Source organism: Mesoplodon bidens (genome assembly GCF_964165515.1).
Source record: "Mesoplodon bidens genome assembly, contig: HAP1_SCAFFOLD_157, whole genome shotgun sequence".
Classification (NCBI taxonomy): domain Eukaryota; kingdom Metazoa; phylum Chordata; class Mammalia; order Artiodactyla; family Ziphiidae; genus Mesoplodon; species Mesoplodon bidens.
In genome coordinates, this window is record NW_027671774.1 from 195,172 (window position 1) to 217,801 (window position 22,630).

The window sequence follows — 22,630 nt, forward strand, 5'->3', positions numbered from 1 at the left end:
TAAGGTGGCCATGTAGTTAGAATTCTGCAGGGGAACATAGCCTATAGAGTCTATGGGTTTGCGGATCCACAACTTTTATTTTTTCAGTAATGCCAACCAAGCTTGTAAGAGACTGACATATAATCCAGAATGCCAGTCTACTCGTTTTCAAAGGGGGATAAAGCTGGTCAGTGACCAGCATGGTTAAGTCCAATAACCTGGACATAACCATGTATGATCTCAACCAGTAACTCCTGTGTCTGGTTTCTAATGACAATTCCAAGAACATAAGACCCACTCAACCTTTAAATCCAAATTTTCAGATGACTCCAAAGCTAAATGGAAATGATTTGATATTGAACTCTAAATCTGCATTATCTAGACTATCTCTTACCCAGTTGGGCAACCCAGAAGCGACAGTAAGAGGCTCCTGCTTTCCCAAAAATCACAGGGCGTAAAAATGAAAAGCACTGGAAAGGCAAGACCCCCAGTGAATTTGCAAAGCTGCTCTTGTGTCTTTTTCTTTGTGACCTTGAAGCCAGGAGAAATTCTAAAAATACAAATGTATTCATTTTTAAAACTTGACTTTACTGACTATTGTTCAGATCCCCAAGCCTACAAAAATAATTTTAGTTTTTTAAAAATGCTCCCTGCCCCAAAGGAGTTTACAATCCCTTAAAGGAGACAGATGAGTCCACAGATCAGAAATACAGATACTATGTGAACACCAGTAAAACTGCCTAATCCATAAAGAGTCGGGGGGTAGGTATGGTTGGCCAAGTTTATCAGAATTTATGATTCTAGGGCTGAATCTTGAACATGGGTAGAAGTTAACCAGGTGAGAAGTGTGGGTCACGATACTCTAAGCAGAAGAAGCTTTATGGGCAAAGGCAGAGGCTGAAAAGCACAGTGCTTAGGGGACCTACAAGCAGTTCAGCTTGCGTGGAGGCAGCATGAGATGAAAGTCTGGGCTTGTAAGTAGGAACCATGCCAAGGAGTTTGGACCTGATTCTTAGAACACTGAGAACCACTGAGAGATTTAAGCAGGTTGTGATGGGATCAGATTTAAGTTTTAGAAAGAACCCTCTAGCTGCAGGACTGAAAAGGGTTTGGAGGGAGGCAAGGCATGAAGATAACACATAGTCTCTATATAATCCATATAATAGTGTCACTAGGGTCTGAACTAAGGAGGTGGCGGTAGGGATAGAGGATACAGGTAACGAAGGAGCCGTTAAAGACGCTGACTTGACAGAGCTTGATGAGGAACTGATTCCTTGAAGAAGGTGAGAGAGAAATCAAGGATGATTCCCTGGTTTAGGGTTTGGGAGACTGGGTGGGGGGTGATGCTGGCCACTGAGATAGGAGCAGGTTTAGAAAGATGATTTCCCTTTGGAAATGTCGGAGTTCAAATGCCTGTGGAAGGCCTAGGGGAGGAGGCCCAGCATGCCCAGGGCAGTTTTTTATCCCCACTCACCTCTCACATCACCTGAGGGACTCTCCCTGCCTGCCTCCAGCCTGGAAGAAGGTCCACCAGATTACGGACATCTCTGCCCTGTGGGCAAGGACCAATTTCTTTTCATTTCTGTATCCCTGCTCAGGCTTTAGCACACAGTAGGTCAATGTGTATTTGTTGAATTGCCTCAAATTTACAGAAATACACTTCTTGGGGAATGAATAAGTTGCTATTACGGATGGAAGACCAGGAAAACAGCTATGAGCAGAAGGCCAAGGAGACACTGCAGAAAGTGCTGGAGGAGAAAATGCGTGCACAACAGCAACTGCAGAGCAAACAGGTGTGGGGATGCTCCATAATCCTTGGGGCTGGGAACCCTGGGGCAGTCTGGGTGGCAAGGGAGCCAGCTGCACAACTCCCTGGAACCCCCAAGTCACCACCCTCTCCTCTGATCTCCCTCAGCGGTCCCTGGCCCTGGCCGAGCACAAGTGTGAAGAGTGGAAGAGCCAGTACGAGAGCCACCCCCAGCATGCAACTGTCCCCTACCCTGCCAGCCCAGTAATCATGAACGCCGTCTTCCTTCTCTTTTTTACAATGTGGTACATATGGATTTTTTTTGAATGAGATTTAACCAGCTTTTAAACCTTTCTTCTTTCTAACAATATCAGTACTCTCTGACTCTCCAAATGCACCTTTTCAAGTTGATTTAATTTATGGAAAAATCACCCTTCATACTTTCCCTTTCTTTTTTAAGCTTCCCCATGGTAGTGTAATGTAGTAGAAGGAGATTTGGCCTGGGAGTTTGGACACCAGGGTTCTAGCGGCAGTAACCCACAGTTACACACGTTATATTATTAAAGAAAAAAGTAACTTACAGAAATGTATGAGGCCATTATGCACATACACACAAATATATATTCACTCATATATCCATAAAAAAGTAGTCTGGAAGGTTCTATAAAATGTTAAAGGTGTTCATCCCACGGTGGAGGAGATATACGTTAACTATATTACCCTCTTAAATTTTTACAGTAAATATATATTACTTTTATAATTTAAAAAGCCAAACTTTTCATTTTTAAAAACCTAAAACATGAAAGAAAACTGGAAAACCAACAAAATTAAAACAATCCCTAAGTCTGAGGCAACGATTTTTTTATCCGAGTACAAGTGATGAATGAAAATACTAAGAATGGTGTGTGACACCTTAAAGTATAGAAAAAAATACAGTAAGGCAAGTAGGCATTAAGATAATAGAATATAAAAAGTTACCCAGATATATTCAGACAATGGACTATTATTCCAGTAATAAAAAGAAGTGAATTACTAATATGAGCTACACGGATGAGTCACAACATGAGGAGCCAAAGAAGCCACGTGCAAAAGGGTACTTATTGTATGCTTCCATTCATATGAATTTCTAGAATAGGAAACACTAATACATAGTGAAAGAAAGCATGTCAGTGGTTGCCTGATGCCAGGCCTGGGAAACTGACTGTAAAAGGATAAGAAGGAACTTGTTGCAGGTATTGGAAGTGTTCTGTATCTTGACTTTGGCGATGACAATATAGATATACACATTTGTCAAAACTTACCAAATTACACGCTTAAAATGGGTACACCTTGTTGAATGTAATTCATACTTCAATAAAGTTGATTTTAAAGTTAAATTAAAAAGTCACCTATGGGGACTTCCCTGGTGGCACAGTGGTTAAGAATTCGCCTGCTAATGCAGGGGACGTGGTTTCAAGCCCTAGTCTGGGGAGATCCCACATGTCGCCGAGCAACTAAGCCCATGCGCCACAACTACAGAGCCTGTGCTCTAGAGCCCGTGAGCCACAACTACTGAGCCCGTGTGCCACAACTACCGAAGCCCACGTGCCTAGAGCCCATGCTCCACAACAAGAGAAGCCACCACAGTGAGAAGCCGGCGCACTGCAACAAAGACACAATGCAGCCAGAAATAAATAAATTAATGATAATTTTTAAAAAAATAGTCACCTAGATGTCTGAGTGAGACAGAGTCCCTTTCAGCTTTCAGTCCCAGCTCTTCTCTGAAGCCTCCCCTCGTTTACCCTGGCAGCATGTGACCACTTTGCATCTCTTTAACACCTTATATTTATCGGTTCCATTCAGATTTGATGCTTGAAAAGTTTTGTATATTTTATGACTATCTTCCATTAAACTTGGTTCCTCTAAGGCAGGAACAATAATCTCTTTCATAAATTGAGACCATTACAAAAACAGAATTATGTTCCCTTTCCTCCCAATCAGGGGAATTTGAAGTAGGATTGATGAAATCCTGGAAATCGTAAGCAAAAATGTCATTTCTGCATTTTTATGGCCACAGGGTCCTGTGTTTTCATCAGATTCTTGAAGATATCACAGAGCCCAAGAATGCTAAGAATCTCTGCTTTGAATCCATGTGCTTTCACCCAGCTCTGTGGTACAAGGCACCCTGCCCCTGGGGCAATCTGTCTGTGGTCCCTGCAAAGATGATAAACCCACATCAGAGACACTCACTCTTCTGCATGTCAGTGGACTCCACTGCCAGCTCTTCCTCCACAATGACGTCACTATCGCCATCTTCAAGATTCATTTCTGTCTCATCTAGAACACTGTCTTCCTCCTCTTCCTCCTCCTCATCTTCCTTGGAGACATCCTTTAATGTGGCAAGTAGTCTGTTGTAACCAGAAACTAGTTCTGGTTCACTCTATGCTTCACTTTCAGAACTTGAAGTATCTATAAACTCTCTGACTAAAAGGAAAATGGGGATTTTAAAAACAAAAATTATACTGGTCTTGTTGCTACCCCACGACTATCATCAGGCCCACAGTGGAACCAAGTTCAGACTTTTCTAAATAAAAACTAGCTTTTCTGCAAATATGCAATCCTATCTATTCAACCAGACCGAGCACCAAATTTGTTTAAAACAGCTAATCTAGCTATGATTCTAGAAGCGCTTCCTCTTCTTTGAACTGCTCATGTTCCACATGGGAAGACAGCAAACTAAACACATGGAGCTTTAGGTTATAAGGCGATCTAACCTATGTGTCAGACATTTGGCACCTTTAAAGGAGCAACAGGAAAACTTACAACAAAAAAGTACTTTATTTCTGAGTCTGTGGTAATGAAATAAGACCTTTGATGATTTTGCACTCTATTTTATGTTAAGCAAACATGACATTCCCTCTTAGGATTCACCAAGAGCCCTCTGGTAAGCCTCCTTAACAGGTTCTAACAGGCTAATCTCTCAGGACAGTTCCATACTCTATACTACATTAGTTATCACAATGGCATTTTAACAGACATCTGCACTTAAAACTAAGCAATATTACTAAAATATAGCTTACATCTAAAATCAAAGAGAGTGGAAATGTAGCCAAACTTTAGTACCATATATAATCTTAAAAGTAACAGTCCAGAATCTACTATCATAAAGAAGGTATAAAGCATTACCAGTTGACAAGTCTGTGGTTTTGTTTCCTTTCTGGAAACCCTGAGAAGAAACAGGCAATGTTAAACTTTAACTACTAGTAGGTAGCAATTAGGAAAAGTCTAATGATACAACTTTAAATGAACATGGCAGACTATACCGTTATAAATACATTATATCTATTGTCAAGTAAAAACTCCATATGCATTTGGACAGGTTTTGGAAGGATACGCCAAATAGATAATAAGAGACGAATGAAAAAGTCTAACAAGACCACATGACAAATACTACAGTCACACAGTAACAGGCTCTCATCCAAAAGATGGGAAATTTTGGCAAATAAAAGCCCTCGGGGTTCACCTTTTCTAGCAAATTTCTTAAGTAGACTATCCCTCTAACTGTTGATAAAGCAGCCCAAAGGGGTGGGATGAGCACTAAGATCATAACTGAGAGTCTGGACACTTAGAGAGGAACCCACAACTACCCAAACATTAGTTTCCTCATGGTCATTGAATAGATAGGTGATGTCGAGGGTCCCAAGCAATTCTTTTTTTATTTTTTTTAACTTCTTTAATTTATTTATTTTGGCCTGCTATGGGTCTTCGTTGCTGCGCCCGGGCTTTCTCTAGTTGCGGCGACAGGTGGCTTCTCTTGTTGCGGAGCAGGGGCTCTAGGCTCGCGGGCATCAGTAGTTGCACCAACCTGGCTCAGTAGTTGTGGCTCGCGGGCTCTAGAGTGCAGGCTCAATAGTTGTGGCGCACGGGCTTACTTGCACCGCGGCATGTGGGATCTTCCCGGACCAGGGCTCGAACCCCTGTCCCCTCCCTTGGCAGGCGGATTCTTAACCACTGCGCCACCAGGGAAGCCCCCAAGCAATTCTTTAAAAACATAGAAAACGAACACAAGCTTATAAAACCTCTGCCCAGTCGCCACACAGGAGGCGTGCCGTCTAGCATAAAACTACAGGCTCAACAAAGGGTAGGAAGACCGGCGAAGAACCCCACCTCAGGCGGGAAGCCGCCAGGATCCCCGGGCGAGCTAGGCCGGCGCCGGGGCAGCGTGGCACGCGGCGGGAGCTGCCCTGTCACTACCCCCGGGGCACCGGCGGACCAAACGCGGGGACACGCGGGCTCCCACCGGGAAAGGACGCCGGCAGCGCCGGTCCCAGCCTTGCCTCTCCATACCTGTCATAGAAGGGATGCTCCTCGCCGAAATCCCTTAGATGATGCTTCTGCTTTTTAGTTAGGGAGTTGAGCAGCTGGCTCTGGCTCCGGCTCCGGCTCCGGCTCCGGCTCCGGCTCCCGCGTTTGCCCATGGGGAAGACGTCAAGTCAGCCAACCTCCAAGAACCGCGTTTTTCACCTGGCAGTCGTCTCGTCAACCCACTCACGCGGGATTGCCAACGGCGCTTTACGGCGGAAGCAGGGTGCCATAAAGCAGGCCCGCTTTACGTCGCGCTTGTACGACAGGCGTTAGAACCTCCTGTTTCCCATTCCGCCCCCTAGCGAGGCGCTTTGGAAGCACGCGCACGCATGCGCAGCTGTTCTCTGAGCCCCGTAAGGAAGGCAGGCAAGGGAGGCTTCGGGCTTCCCCAGGTATGTCAATGGGTGGGTGTACTTTGTGCGTCTGTTTTGGCTGTGAGAATCAGCCTGCATAAACGTGTAGTAACTGAGATGGTTGAATGCAGTGCCTTTCTATTATGCCATAATACAAATACCAACTAACATTTAAGGCTGCCGGTGCATCTCAATTCATCCTCACAACAGTAAACAAATAGACCTTGTTAATAAGCCTGATATTGGAGATGAGAAAGCTGATGCTTACAAAAGGTTACATACACACTAGCAAGAGAGGAGATGGAAACCTAATTCTCTCTGGTGCGACCACAGGCTTTTCCCACTAGGATCTGCCACATGCGTGTGCTGTGTGAAGAATGAGGACGCAAGGCTGAGATCCCCGCCCTTACCCTACCCCCTCATTTTCTGAAAGTATTGCAAGGGCCCTTGGTAACACATCTGTTCTGGCATTTTTCATGTTATAAAAGCAAAAACACATCCAGAGAGGTAAAGTGACTTTCCTAAATCACCCGAAGAGTCGATGTTAGAGAAAGCAGTAAAACTCAATAAAGTGTCTCAAAACTGAATTGGGGCAAATTGGGATGGAAAACTTTTAAAGGGTAAGTAACTTTTCTATATCTGGGTCGTGGTGGTGGTTACACCTGGTATACAATTACCAAAATTAATCAAACTGTACCTTTGAAATTGGTACATTTTAATGCAAGTAAATAATAATCTCAATAAACAAAGAGGTAAAAACAGCGCAACTGGACTTAATACTCTAGAGACAGGCAGAGTGTGCAGGGATACTTAAAAACCACAGGATAGGGCTTCCCTGGTGGCGCAGTAGTTGAGAGTCCGCCTGCCGATGCAGGGGACATGGGTTCGTGTTCCGGTCCGGGAGGATCCCACATGCCGCGGAACGGCTGGGCCCGTGGGCTATGGCCACTGAGCCTGTGCGTCCGGAGCCTGTGCTCCACAACGGGAGAGGCCACAACAGTGAGAGGCCCACGTACCGCAAAAAAAAAAAAAAAAAAAAAAGAATGCATATTATAGTCTTCAGGATGACTACTAAGAGAATAGTAGAAGAGTGAAAAACTTAATTAATGTGTGATTTTGGTGAGTCAAGGATGAATGCTATTGTCTTACTATTACTAAAAGAATAGTAAAAAAGTGAAATATTTCCAAGCTAATAGAGGGCGAAAGTGGAATAAGAGAAAACCATCCACTCAGAAGGAGGCAAGAAAGGAGAGAAAAAGGAATATAGCACAGATGGTACAACTGGTATTGAGCAAGAAGGTAGATTTAAACCCCAGTACACGAGTAATTACATAATATAAATGGACTAAAAGTCAAAGATTGTCAAACTGGATTTTGTAAAAATGATACGCTATTTGAAGGCATATGTCTAAACCTTAAGACAAAAATTGACAGAGAACATATGAAAAAGATATGGTATGAAAACTCTAACCAACAGAAAGCCAGTGATGAAGCTAAATGACAAAGGAGACGTGAAGGGAGAAACACTACTAGAGATGAAAAGGGACATTTCATGATGATCTAAAGTTTTGCTCTACAGGAAGTATTAGGATTCTAAATTTATATGCACCTAGTATAGTAACACAGCCTCAAAATATATAAAGCAAAAATCGTTCATATTAAAAGAAGAAACACACAAATGACAAACATGTTGAGATTTTTAAAAACATTCTCAATGATGGAACAAAAAGACAAAAAAAAATCAATATGAGAATTTAAGTTGGAACAACATCATTGGCAAACTTGATTTAATGGATCAATTCTTTCTTAGATAATTTCACAATTAATATCTGAAGGCAGTCTAGGGTTGTGGTTACACACAGGAGCTTTGGAGTCAGGCAGACCTGGATTCAAGCTCTGCCACAACTACTTTATGCAAGTGAACTTGGATAACTTCCTTCACCTCTGTGAGCCTCAGTTTTCCCGACTGTAAAGTGGGGTGAATACCAGTATAGACCGCATGGGGTCATTGTGAGGATGAACAGAGATGATGCAGGTGGTGTGCTTGCCCCAGAGTGGTTCCCAGGCCGACCTGTCCCTGCCATACCTTGCTCTTTTCCCACAGCGTCATAGAGATCAGGCTCTGCTCGGTACTGCTCCTTTTCAGCTCCACCCTGAGCTTCCTCATTTCTTTTTCCATGTCATGGATTTGCTGAAAGAGTTCCAACAACAGGGAAGTCAACTTCAGAACTCATTTCATCCGGTTCATTAAGGCAGAAACCTAGTCTGGGATTCGCTTCATTCCTTCCCTTGGGGGACAATTCCACATCTTTGAGGCAAAGTAGACTTTCTTTCAGCGGATGCAATGAAAGGGCTGGGTGAGGGAAAATTTGAGTTTCTTTTGAAGATCAGCATGGATCCTGGATTAAACAGTACAAGATACCTATCCACTCATTAGAGTCTCTTTCCTTGGGGCACATTTTTGAGTTCAATCTAAATAAGGGCTGTTTGGAAGACACAATGGGCACAGTTTGGAAGAAAAGAACAATGACATTTTTATCTCATTTGAGGCAGAGAAGTGTGCTCCTGACAGAGAGAAGAACACACGTCTCCTGCCCCCGTCCCAGGCACCGTCCTTCCCAACGGATGGAAAACGTATGCCTGGTGATGTGCACGAGGGTTCGGGCCTGTACAGGGGGTGAATATTTACATTGAGTGGTCATCTTTTCACTGTATTGATTTTTATGTTCACCTTCCATAGAAGGCCAGTGATACATTTGCTTTTTATTTTGTTTTTATGAATTGTTGTAAAATTGAATGTATTTAAGCAAAAATACTTCAAGAAGAGTTGTGTTAATAACAGTGCTCAGGGCTGTGATAAAACTTGTGACAGTGGATCATGAAAGTCTGGGCATCACAAGTCCAGGGGTAGGGACCACGGTAAATTTCTAGCAGCATATGGTGGCCACCTCCCGTCCCTTTCCCCAGGGGAAACCTGATGAGGGACCTTGAGCCAACTGCCCAGAAAATCTGGGGAGAATGTGTTTTCCATGGTCTTTTCACCCATCTCTTTGAGGCTAGCAAATCAAAGCATTAGGAGACTACATTAACAGACAAACACCCAGAAAGCCCCAGAGCTTGTGCTAGCTAATGGGCCATGGAACCCGTCCAAAACCCTCAAGGCCATAATCTAGGCTTTCAGTGGACACCTAGGGGTCAAGAGGTTCAACGCACGGTTTTGCAGAGTTTTAACTCTTTCTCTTGGGCTTCCCAGTTCTCCTTCTGGGCATCTTCCTTCTGTAACTCTTCTTTCAGCACTGAGCACTGTGCATAAAATTGACAAGGCCACGGGGGCTTGGCTGGGGGTCCCAAGTACCTGTGTTCACGCCCAGGTGTGTTTCCTGCTGTATAACCCAATCACACCTCTGAATTCTGAGAGGCGAGACCATTTGTGTGATGGGAGCACGGAATCCTGCAGTCATTCCCAGTTCACCCTCTCATGAGTTCTGAGGAATAGAGCGCCTAAATTCCTCTTCAAAAGCCAGCAAACTTCACTGCAGGGGAAATCCAGCTTTGTAGAGTCTGGGTACTTAGGGTGCAGGAATTGGGATGTTTTCACGCTGTGACCGGTGAGGGTGCAGGGGGCCGAGCCAGAGAGCTGGGGTCCATCTTAGGGCTTTTGTGCAGGTTGAGTCTCAAAGACACAACTGCCCCGACTGGTGTGGAGGGGTAAACTGAGCTGTCTTGCCCGAGGGCGTCTCGGCAACAGGCATTAAGTGCATAAGGATGGATGTGCCTTCTTTTGACCCAGCAATTCCCACTTTAGGAATGTACCTTAAGGACAATGACTGGAGAAATAAGTAAATCTGTAGTTTCAAGGATGCTCTTCAGAGAATTGTCAGTAACTGTGGAATAAAAATAAAATGAGGAAACAACCCAAGTGTTGTTTAGAACAGCAGACCACTTTATAACACTGGGTACATCCAGGAGAAAGTATGTAGCTTTTAAGACGAATGATAAGAGCGCTGATTTATTAGCACGGGAAAATAGTAAGTATTTAAAAATTTTAAAAAGGTGCATAGAATAAATTCACTATAAAATGATTGATTGATTGATTTCTAGGCAATATATAGAAATAAGACTGGAAGAACATACATGAAAATATTAACACTGATTTCTCAAGGTAGCATTTCCTCTCCTCTCTTTTTATTTTTTCTTCTCAATGTCATCTACTTATTTTTCTAAAATTAACACACATGATGTATGTCATTAAAAAAAAAAGGCATCTCAAATGTTCACAAGAGCAGTACCCTTGGTGGTGACGAGCCCTTGTGCTACTGGCCAGCACAGTCTAGAGGAGAAGGGACCTCATTCCGAGGTCAACAAGGAAGGGGAAACGGGGACATAAATCATCCAAATGCACTTCAGGAGGTAGAAGAGCCAAGCAGGTGCTGTCTTTGTAGATTCCTTCTACTTAGCACCACCTCTGCATCCCCTTCCCGTACCCAACACACACACACACACACACACACACACACACACACACACACACACACCACATTAAACAGCTATAGCACATGCCTGGGAAGACACTCTGCTTGGGAGAAACGAATGCAGAGGGCTTGGCCAGGCAGCCGACCCAGGGCAGAGGCAGAAGAGCACAACTAAAACCAGCCTCCCACTTCTCAGAAAACGATTTTGTCATCCCCATTTCACAGATGGGGAAATGGAGGCCAAATAATTTACAATAAGAGAAAGCTCTGGGATTGGACCCTGGTCTGTCTGATCCCAAAGCTCATGCAGTGTCTTTCACCAGCTCCAAACTGGGTATGGTACTACGTACCAGGTATTACCTACTGTGCCTTTTCCTTGGAACCTCAAGATCTGTTCTCACCCCACCCCCATGCAGACCTAGCTATCGGGTAGCCTCTGGGAATCTCTGAGTTGCCACCTGAGATGAAAGCTTTGAGGTTTTACCTTGACTCACAGAAACAGGCACATCATGCAAATACTGAGAAATCTTATCCTATAGAGTCAGGATTCTAAAGTTAGCATTGAAGGCAAGATTTGCAAATAGTCAAAGTTACATGTAAAAAGCTCTTTGCTTGCCTACCACGTTCATCTTCCATAGAGGCATTCTACACACTAAAGTCTAAGGAAGAAATGAGAGTCTGCGTGTTTGCATCTGGATCTTCAAAGGTTCTGCTTTGAAGACAATTATGAGAACCAGTGGTGCTGGGACCACGATGCAGCCGTGTGGTCATCCTTGCTCACAGAGAGATCGTATTCTGCTTAATATTAAACTTTGTAATGGCAGTATATGCTCATAGGTGTGTTTGTTGCTGGGATTAAACAAACTCATTTATAATAGGGGTTAGAAAATGTTTGCTGGATTTGAAAATATATTATGCTTCTTCTGAGCCACATACACACTGTCCTTTGAAAGGCTTCAGAGAAGTTGGCCACCTGCCCAGCAGCTACCCTCCCTGTGTCCTTGGGCACTGGCCTCATCTCACCACCGTGTGTCATGTGACTCCACTGTGTCTGCTTTTCGCAGCTACAATTTGCTGATGACCCGACACACTCTGGAGCTGAGGGCTTCGAGCTGGTGATCCTTTTCTTTGTTCTCACTTTTCAGTTGATTCACCTCCTGTTTTAGTTGTTGAACTTGACCATCCTTTACTAACACGTCTCTTTGCAAAGATGACACCATCTCTGTAAAAGAACCAAACCAAGCCAAACCAAAAGACTCATGGAGGTGAAAGAGGCAGGAAGGATTATTGGCAACACCATGGCTGTCAGCCAACGTTCGGACAAGACCTTCCAAGCCTGGGCCACCACCGGTGCCCGCCTAGAACTGGGGAGGCTTTTTCCAAGGGTCCCAGAGCAGGAATGGGAATGAGAGCAAAGTCCACAGAACAGGGTTTGAGGCTTCAGTGAGAATGAGGGGCAGTCAGCACCAGCGAGAGGAGAAACCTGTGGGGGCCCCTTGTGGGCACAGGCCAGGCAAAGCTGGGAGGAGAGGCCACACCATGGGCATGGGGAACAAAGTCCCAGCACAGGGAAGGTCTAGGAATTCTTCTCCAGAGGCCAGGAGACGGGCGTGTTGCAGAGGGCACTGCTGGACGCTATTGATGGGGTGGTTGGTTTCACAGTCCTCTGAGTTTGGACCCCTCTCTACCACTTATTAGCTTCATGGTCTTGGACAAGCTATTTCACCTCCCACTGTCTGTCCCACACAGATTTATTGTAAGGGTCAAATGAGACGGTATGTCCCAAGAACAAGAAGTGTCTAAATTATGTTTGTTCCATGGCGCCTATTATTTTTCTCGGCAGCCAGCTTCCAAAATGGCCCCAATGATCCCTGCCGCCTAGAATTCATGCCCTGTGTAGCCCCTCCCACCCTGAATAGGGCTGCCATGGGTAACCAATATGATACTGTGGAAATGACGGACTGTTTCCTCTCAGGCTGAGTCATAAAAGACACTGTGGCCTCCTCTTTGCTCCCTCTTGAATCACTCACTCTGGGGGAAGCCAACTGCTGTGTTGTGAGGACACTCAAGCAGCCCTAGAGAGAAGCATGTGGGCTGAGGGACTAAGGCCTCCAGCCAATAGCCACATGAGCAGCCATTCGGAAGGGGGATCCTCCGGCTCCCCCCGAGGCTTTAGATGACATGACTGATGCCCCAGCCAACATCTTGACTGCAACTCATGAGAACTAAGTCACCCCCCGCTCAAATTCCTGAACTACAGAAACTGGGGGAGATAATAAATATTGGTTGGGGTTTTATCCATTACATTTTGGGGTAACTTGTTATGCAGCAATAGATAACTACTCCATTACTATAGCATCATTTTTTTTAACATCTTTATTGGAGTATAATTGCTTTACAATGGTGTGTTAGTTTCTGCTTTATAACCAAGTGCATCAGTTATGCATATACATATCTCCCCATATCTCTTCCCTCTTGCATTGTAGTATCATTTTGAATAAAAGTGGGAAGAAGGGTGCATAAATGCAGTGGTATTGGGTTATCTCCTACGGTTCTTTTCTTGAAAGAACATCAGGCCCAGTTTTAGTGGTAGGTATCAATCAAGAATGTCTATGAAATAAAGCACAAAATGCTCCAGAATTTCATTTTAAAAATGAGCTTTGCCTCCAGGACACAGTTCAGTTACTTGGAAATCCCTCTGGGGCTTGCCACACTTTGAGTGGCTCCAGCCCATCTCAAGCGTTATCCCAACCCAGGACTGTCCGACTCCCTGATCAGAGAAGGTGGGATCTGAGACAGGCTTGATGCTTGGATGAGGTTTCACTGGCCGACATACGGGAGGAAGGTGAGGACCAGCGAGTTCATCCTTACGTTCCTGGTGCCCAGAACAGCACCTAGCCTGGGGGAGGTGCTCAGAAAATATCTGAGGACATCCCAAGTGAGGGAGGAGCATAAGCAGAGACCTGGGGGCAGCAGGGGGTGGGGCTGGGTGTGATTAAGTTGCAGAGTGAGGCAGAAGAAAAGCACAGATTCATAGAGAGATGGGGATTCACGTGCGACTCAATGCTATGTCTGGCTTCTACAGCTGTGGGCATGTTTCCTGTTACGCGCCGACTGCTTTCAGAGTGATGTGCCCCTCCGAGGCTCACTGCCTCCTCCCTGTCACCTGCTTCTCTACCTCCCCTCGTCTGTGAGTGGTCCCATCCTCTTCAGGTCTCTAGGCATGTCAGTTTCTGCTTAAAAACCTCCACTGGATTCCCAACACCCTTGCAATAAAAACCCAGACCCCCCGACCCTGCCCAGCCCCACAATCCCCTGTTCACTCCATGCAGCCTCTCTTGCCCTTGGCTTGTCCTTGCCCACGTGAAACAGGTCCTCTCTAAAAGAAGGACATAGCCGTGGAGGATACAACATAAACTGGTTAGAATCAGCTAGGTCCAAGGGGGCGTAAGATTCGACTTCCAGGGGGACTGGAGCCTCATTACAGACTCATTGTAATACATGAGCGAAATGACACACCCACCAGTACCAGGACAGTTCCGAGGCTGACCATAAATGTCAAAAAGTGGGTGGTGGGGCTTCCCTAGTGGCGTGGTGGTTGAGAGTCCGCCTGCCGATGCAGGGGACACGGGTTCGTGCCCCTGTCCGGGAAGATCCCACATGCCGCGGAACGGCTGGGCCCGTGAGCCATGGCCACTGAGCCTGTGCGTCCGGAGCCAGGGCTCCGCGGCTCCGCAACGGGAGAGGCCACAGCAGCGAGAGGCCTGTGTACAGGAAAAAAAAAAAAAGTGGGTTGTGGCCCAAATCCTGGAAATCCCCGCCCCTTCCCCAAAATATTAGAGTTCTCACAATCCTCCCACTCATTAGCCAATAAAATTACCCACCCCATAAAAACTAACCACCCCATATTTAGGGGCCTCTAGCCTTATGAGATGGCCCACACTCTGTCTGTGGAGTGTGTTTCTCTCTAAAGAAATCCACTTCTTACTTTGTCTCTCACTGAATTCTTTCTGCATGAGACATAAAGAACCTGAGCTTTATTAAGTCCCGAGACCACATGCGTGATCTCGATTAAAAGATAGTGGGTTCTGACTGGGTTCGAGTCCCAGCCCACGGGTTCAAGTCCCACCTGAGTTCCATGGTTGCACACCCACTAAGCTGGTCCCCCTTGGCCTTCCCCCTTGAAGCGCTGGCCACCACGACACACAGTTTATTTTCTCCACAGCACCACTGCTCTCTGAAGTGGGCTTGTTTATTCATCCGTTTACTTTTATTGTCTGTCACCCCCTCCCGAATCTGTGAGTACAGGAATCTGACTGTCTTGCTTGGCTCTCCCTCCCCGGAGCCTGGAACGGGGCCTGACACCTAGTAGGAGCTCAAGAAACATGTGGAAGCAATGAAGGAATCCAGGGAATCAAAGCTCAGCTACAGCTGTGCGTTGGCTGCCCCTCTCCCAACCCAAGCCCTTTATCAGGCAACCACCTCTGATAAAATTAGAAAATGGTTTCCTTTGGGCCCAAGTGCACTCGGCTGAAATGGGTGAGACCATGGGTGCCTTAAAGGAGTGACCCCAGTTTGTCCACGCTCTAGTTTGCACTCAGGCTGCTTTGTGGAACCACCCAAGCCACAAGGCGACCTGTGTTCTCCCTGGTGGGGCCAGTGCTCAGGAGACCTTGTAGCCAAGAGATACCATTCTCTCAAATATTTACCAGGCCCTGCCCTCGGAACTGGGCGGCAAGAAACCTCCACTGAGGGAGAACTCTAATGCACCGACACGGGTGATCCCTGAGGCTGCACCCAGGTCAAGGGCACAGGTGTGCTGGTTGACTGGTGATGTCTGCAGGGGGAGGGCAGAAGCTCTGGGGCCTGAATGCAGAAGGGCCTCACCTGACGTGATGGCGGCCTCCCTCCTTAAGTTCTCGGCCTCGTGCTTCAGGGAGGTGATTTCTAAGTTTCTCTCAGACAGGGTCTGGCACAGCACCTGGTTGTAGCCTTGCTGTAGGGCACTGATCTGTGGAAAGAGGCAACACACAGTCAGAGGGGGCCAGCCAGGCCTGCAGGACACGCCAGTACTTCTCCAACATTGGGCAGAGTCGGGTTGATCTTGGATCGGGGTGTTGGGGAAATCAAGGTTTTCAGTTGTCACTAGTGGAAGGGGCAGGAGGGGGCCTGTTCCTTCAGTGACCACCATGTTATCGGTCCTCGAGACACGGACCTTATCTTTGTGGCCACCCAGGGGCTCGGGTGCTGCTGTCTTCCTATGACCTGTGGGTTTTCAGCCATAAATAGACCAGCTGTTGGTTCCAGATCATCCAGCACTGACTGGATGCACAGCCAAGTTCAAGAGCCGGGAGCAGGTTATGAAATGAATTCCCTCTAATGAGAATAGAGGGTAGTTTATACCTCACAGAACACTCCAGAGTTTACAAAGCCCGTTCACACATGCTACACTGATACTCGTCACAGCGTTGCTGAAGGCTGACATTCCCATTAATGTGCCCATTTTGTAAGGGAGCCAGGTTGAGACTCAGAGAGGCGAGGCCCCCTGCTCGGGATCACGTGGCTGGTCAGACGTGGAGTCTGATTCAAACCCAGTCTTTAGTTGCCTGGTTCCTCCTTCCCAGGTGGCTTTAGGAATGAGTTTGAGAAGTTGGAGGCTGTAAAGCATGGCATGGACTCGGGAGCCGGACTGTGGCCTTCAAGTCCTGCCTCTGCCAGTTAATGGGCTTTGTGAACACAAGGAGGATACCATATTCTGTTTCCTTTTGTTCAGTCTGCACGCGGGGTGATGGTAGTCCCAACTTGATAGGATTGTTAGAAGTATTTTAATAAGTTAGCATGTGTACAAGTGCTCAGATCATGCCTGGCACACGGCACAGGAGGATGAGCTGTGACGGTCCACTCCTCTGACTACCCACGGGGTGTTTTTTAGTTTTGTTTTGGGGTTTTTGTGTGTTTTTTTTGCGGTACGCGGGCCTCTCACAGTTGTGGCCTCTCCCGTTGCGGAGCACAGGCTTCGGACGCGCAGGCTCAGTGGCCATGGCTCACGGGCAGAGCCGCTCTGCGGCATGTGGGATCTTCCCGGACCGGGGCCCGAACCCGTGTCCCCTGCATCGGCAGGCGGACTGTCAACCACTGCGCCACCAGGGAAGCCCCTATCCATTCATCTCTTGATGACACTTAGGTTGCTTCCATATCTTGGTAATTGCAAATAATGATGCTCTGAACATTGGGGTGCATGTATCTTTTCAAATACATGTTTTTGAAAACACGTGTTTTTGGTTTTTTCGGATTTATACCCAGGAGTTGAGTTTCGAGGTCATATGGTAGTTCTATTTTTAGTTTTCTGAGAACCCTCCATACTGTTTTCCACAGTGGCTGTGCCAGTTTACATTCCTACCAACACTGTACCAGGGTTCCATTTTCTCTAAAAATTGTAAATTTTCTTCCTAGAGGTAATTGAGATGGTAGTTCAGTAATAACATAAGATCAGGTGAAGTCTAAAGAAATTTTAGAAAACCTGGATAAAGTAAGAAAACATCTGTTCGCTGGCATCTGAATGTTAGAGAGACACCAAGACATGTGGGCCAAGTTCTGGAGAGAAGGGAAACACAGACGCAAGCTTGACATTTGGTGCAGCTTTTCTTCTTGGGGCATTTGCGGATTCAAATCTTACAGCCTAGGAGCTGAAAAGCCAAGGAGTTCAAAAGACTCTAACCACAGAAGCTGCTGGCATCCCTTGACTTGTAGGTGCAGCACTCTAGTCCTGCCTCTGTGGTCACTGCCTCCGCCTCTTCTTTGTATATAATCTCATCCTGTCTCTCACTTATAAGTACACTTACAGATGGCACTTAGGGCGAGGATAGTCTCAACTCAAAATCCTTATATCCGCAAAACTTTACCTTGTAAGGTAACATTCTCAGGTCCCAGGGATTAGAGCCTGAGATCTTTGGGGCCACCAGTCAGCCCACTGTAAGCCCTAAACGTCTTCTCTCCTGAGGAAGGTCTAGGCTGGGCAGAAACCCTGACAGACATCTACCAGAGGCCAGATTGAGAGCCCTTTTAGAAGGTCATTTCTCAGCTCATTTGGAACCTTGCTATTGCCCCCTTTTTTTTTTTCTTTTCTTTTCGGTACGTGGGTCTCTCACGGTTGCGGCCTCTACTGCTGCGGAGCACAGGCTCTGGACGCACAGGCTCAGCAGCCATGGCTCACGAGCCCAGCCACTCGGTGGCATGTGGGATCCTCCCGGACCAGAGCACGAACCCGTGTGCCCTGCACTGGCAGGCGGACTCTCAACCACTGCGCCACCAAGGAAGCCCTGCCCTTTCTTTTTTCCTCCTGTTTGTCCTCAACAGGGGGAAGCATTAAGAGTAAATGAGGGGCTTCCCTGGTGGTGCAGTGGTTAAGAATCCGCCTGCCAATGCAGGGGACACAGGCTCGAGCCCTGGTCCAGGAAGATCCCACATGCCGCGGAGCAACTAAGCCCGTGCGCCACAACTACTGAGCCTGCGTTCTTGAGCCTGCGAGCCACAACTACTGAAGCCTCCATGCCTAGAGCCTGTGCTCCGCAACAAGAGAAGGCCATGGAATGAGAAGCCCGCGCAACGCAACAAAGAGTAGCCCCTGCTCACAACTAGAGAAAGCCCGGGAGCAGCAACGAAGACCCAATGCAGCCATAAATTAAAAATAATAATAATAATAATAATAAAATAAATGCATTAGCAGATTTTGGGTTTCCTCTCATCGTTAGTGTATTGCTTTCATTCCTAAGACCCTAAAAAATTGGAAACCACTCCACTTACCAGGAACACACTTTGCAACACGGATCCAGGGGAATCTGTTTTCTTCCGTAGACACTTCATGACCCCGGTTTCCACAACTGCAGGCACTGCTGGCTCTGCCAAGTTGCTGGAGAAGGGCACCTTATCTGCAAAGTCACAAATCCAAATGGGCCCCCATTGGCAAGGGCGGAAGGAAGTTGTTTGCTTTAGCTTCTTGGGGGATCAGAAGATTGGGAGTTCTCGGGGGGGACTGCAGGTACCTTGCTGTCCCTTGGTACAACGTCAGGGGAAAGAAAGGTCGCTGGTAGCTTCTCAGAGCTACCAGTTGGGGCTGTGCAGAGCGTCTTAGTAAATGCCATTTTGGTTGCAAATAACAGAAACTCAAACCGGCTGAAGCAAAAAGGGGACATCTACGGGGAAGAAAAGATGGCTCCTGCCTGTCCAGACTCCTCCGCTTTGCTTGCCCTTTGTTTCTCTAACCTTCCGCATTTCCCTTCAGTAAACTCCTTTTCTGTTTAAGTTAGCCACAGGAGATTTCTGTTGGTTGCAACCAGAGAATCTTGAGTGATACAAAAAGTCCTAGTGGAACCCAAGGGCAGGCATTGGAATGGGCCTTTCCAAGGAAAGAAACCAGGAACCAGAAAGTCATCAGGAATCAGGGCAACTTTCTGCATCAGTTGGAATGCCTTCAGCTTTTTTTTTTTCCCTTCATGGAGCTCATAATCCATTCATTTATTCAATAAACAATTTTTGAGTATCTCTCCTGTGCCAGGCACCCTGGTCGGTCTTAGAGTTCCATCCAGGTATAAAATATGCCAAGACCCCTGCCCTCAAGTAGCTCACATTCTAGTGAAGATAAGACATGTGAGCACATAGAGTATATTCACAACACAGAATAAGAAGAGCTATGCCATGGACACATATACACCAGCAAACATAAAATAGATAGCTAGTGGGAAGCAGCTGCACAGCACAGGGAGATCAGCTCGGCGCCCCGCGACCACCTAGAGGGGTGGGACAGGGAGGGCGGGAGGGAGGGAGACGCAAGAGGGAAGAGACATGGGAACACATGCACATGCATAACTGATTCACCCTGCCACAAAGCAGAAACCAACACACCATTGTAAAGCAACTACACTTCAACAAAGATGCAAAAAAAAAAAAAAAAAAAACAAGAGCTATGCCAGAGGGATGAAGCATGACTGTCTTCATAGACCTAGAAAGCACAGATGCAATTACCCTGGTAGAGAGGGCCTGGGCAGAGAATCGCAGGTAGGTGAACCTGTGTGCACAGAGAACATGGTATGTATGAGAAGCTGCAAGTTTGCAACATCCGTGGAGCAAAAGAGTTCTTGCAAAAGTAGTGGGAGACGTGGCTGAAGAAATAGGTTGAGGATGAAGCATAAAAAACCCACTGAAGTGTGATCTTTTTTTCCTGAGGAGGCATGGGGGAGCCCTGGAAGATTTTTAAGCTGTTTGAGGACATGGTCAATTCTCTGGGTTTCAGAAAAGTCCCTCTGGAGTCTGGGATGTGGTGAAAGTTGGGCTGGACCTTTCACCACTGGGCATGCTCAGTCGCTCAGGAAAGGTTTTCACTCTGCCTTGGGAAATTTTTCACGCCGCTCTGGCAGCGGAGCTCGGCCCGCCCACGGCTTCTCCTCACTGGATTGGTTGAACTCAGGGAGGCTACCAGGAGGCCCAGTTGACCTCCCAACTCCACACCCCCGCCCCCGCCCGTTAACGCTCTGGGCGCGCGCTGCCTTCAGCTTTAAATAACAGAAACCTGGATGTGGGTAGATGGTAAAAATTTGGAGCCCCTCCCAAATGAACTCTAGCCATGTGGCTTGCTTTGTCTGATGAGATGTTGGCAAACACATGGCAGGTGGAGACTTGAAAAGTGTGCTTTGGGGCTTTCTCTCTCCTGCTGCTCTTGGAAACCTGTACCCACCACACGTGGCCTGGTCTGGCCTGCTGGGTGATGAGGGACCACACCAGGCAGAATCAGACGTCCCAGCTGAGGCCTTTCTAGACCAGGGTTTCTCATTCTCGGTACTATTGACATATTGGATCAAATAAGTCTTGGTTGTGGGCAGCTGTTCTGTGCACTGCAGGATGTTTAGCAGCATCCCTGGCCTCTACCCCGAGATGATAGGATCACCCCCACCCCAGTTTAACAACCAAAGTGTGTCCAGACATTGCCCAATGCCCCCTGGGTGGCAAAATCGCCCCCAGGTGAGAACCACTGTCCTAACCCAGCTTGCCTGGCAATGACCAGGCAGGCATGTACACGAAGCCACCCTAAACGAGCCCCAGCCAAACCAACCAGACTAGTACAAGTGGCCAGCTTGACGCCTGGAATCATGAGAACTAATAGTTGCCATTTTAAGTCACTAAATTTTGAGTGTTTGGCTCCACAGCACAAACAGGTACATCTGACCACAGTGGCTTAAACTAATAGGATTTATTTATTTATACAACAGGATGTACAGAGGTAGGCAGTTCAGGTACAGTGCAGAGCACAGTGATGCCACTAGGCTCCCACCCAGGCTTTTCATGTCTTTCCACTCCACTGTCCTTTGAGGTGGGCTTTGGTCTCTTGCTTGTTACCTGGTGATCCCCAACATGGCTGCTCCAGCTCCAAGTCCGAGCTGCAGGAGAAGAAAAGGAGACAAGGCAAAGGGACAAAGAGAAAAACTTTCTCCTAGCAAAGCCTTGCCTTTAATTCCAGAAGGGAAGCCCTGCCCAGGGCCTTCACCTGCATGTCACTGGCCAGAACTGAACAACACAGCCAGGTCTAGCTGCAAGGGAGGCTGGGAAATGAGGGCATTTCGCGGGCTGCTTATACAGTAGAGGGGGGCAATGACTAAAGGGCTTGTAGTGTCTGCTGCACTGTCTCTCTGGGGGTCGTCTTGGTTTCTTCTTCTTCTTTTTTTTTTTTTTGCCACACGGTGTGGCTTATGCGATCCTAGCTAACTGACCAGGGATTGAGTCCGGGCCCTTGGCAGTGAAAGTGCAGGGTGGACGGCCAGGGAATTCCCTGGGTCTTGGTTTCTTGTCTCTACCTGTTGCTTATCTATCCTGGCCATCTCTTTCTAAGACTGGCTTTGTTTCTCCAAACACTGTGGGAGAAATGGCCACCCCAGCTGGGAACTGCATCAAGACTTTCAGCTCCGGGCCATTAATGACCTGTGTGGTAACTCCGTGTCCCACTTCCAAATATCAAGGGCACAGGTGCTGATTGGCCCAGCTTGGGTTAGAGGAGAAACCTGATTGGTCTGGCTTGGGTAGACTATCTACTGATCAGCCAGTCAGGTGTGGCCAAGAGAGCAGCAGTAGGTAGGGTAAACCTGGTTGGGGAATGTGCATTCTCAGAGAAAGGGGTGTGTGGCTGAGGAGACACCTAAAGAACCATCTAGTTCAAGGAGTGAAGAAAGGACATTGCCATTGTGGGTTGCAATGTTGATACGATAAAGATTAACACGTCCTTTGAAAGACCTCAAATACAGTGGAGTCACATAGGCATTACATTTAACTTATGCAAATTCAAATATTTGTATTCAACCAAAGTAGTTTTTTTCCCACACAATTTGGCTTCCAAACATGAGCCAGCTACTTAACTACTGCCTGACCAAGTGATCTTTTCTGGTGCTGGAGATTGCTGTTTTGGATTTGGGGGATATGGTACAGTATAAGTAATATGTTCTTTATGGAAAACTGCTGGGATTTTCAAGATTATTTTTAAGGTCAGGTGATGCTCACCCTTCTCACTGTGTAAGAAGTACCTTTAGTGGAAGACCATGCAAATCATTTTTCCCATTTCCTTCTAGTTTTAATCAGTATAAAGAATGCATTTGGTTTTAAAATATCAAAATACTTTTATTGTGGCTTTTTAAAAATAAAAAATAAATGATATTCATGGCTTCTGGCTCTTCCTCCTGTTTTGTTTGGTGGTC

The 22,630-nt window shown here is 46.7% G+C and overlaps 1 pseudogene across 1 annotated transcript in view; it reads right to left on the bottom strand.

Moving 5' to 3' along the window:
• The window catches only part of LOC308611089 (centrosomal protein of 78 kDa-like), a 727,725-nt pseudogene that overhangs the window by 194,971 nt on the left and 510,124 nt on the right, over positions 1-22,630 (bottom strand). The gene's annotated exons all lie outside the window — the stretch shown is intronic.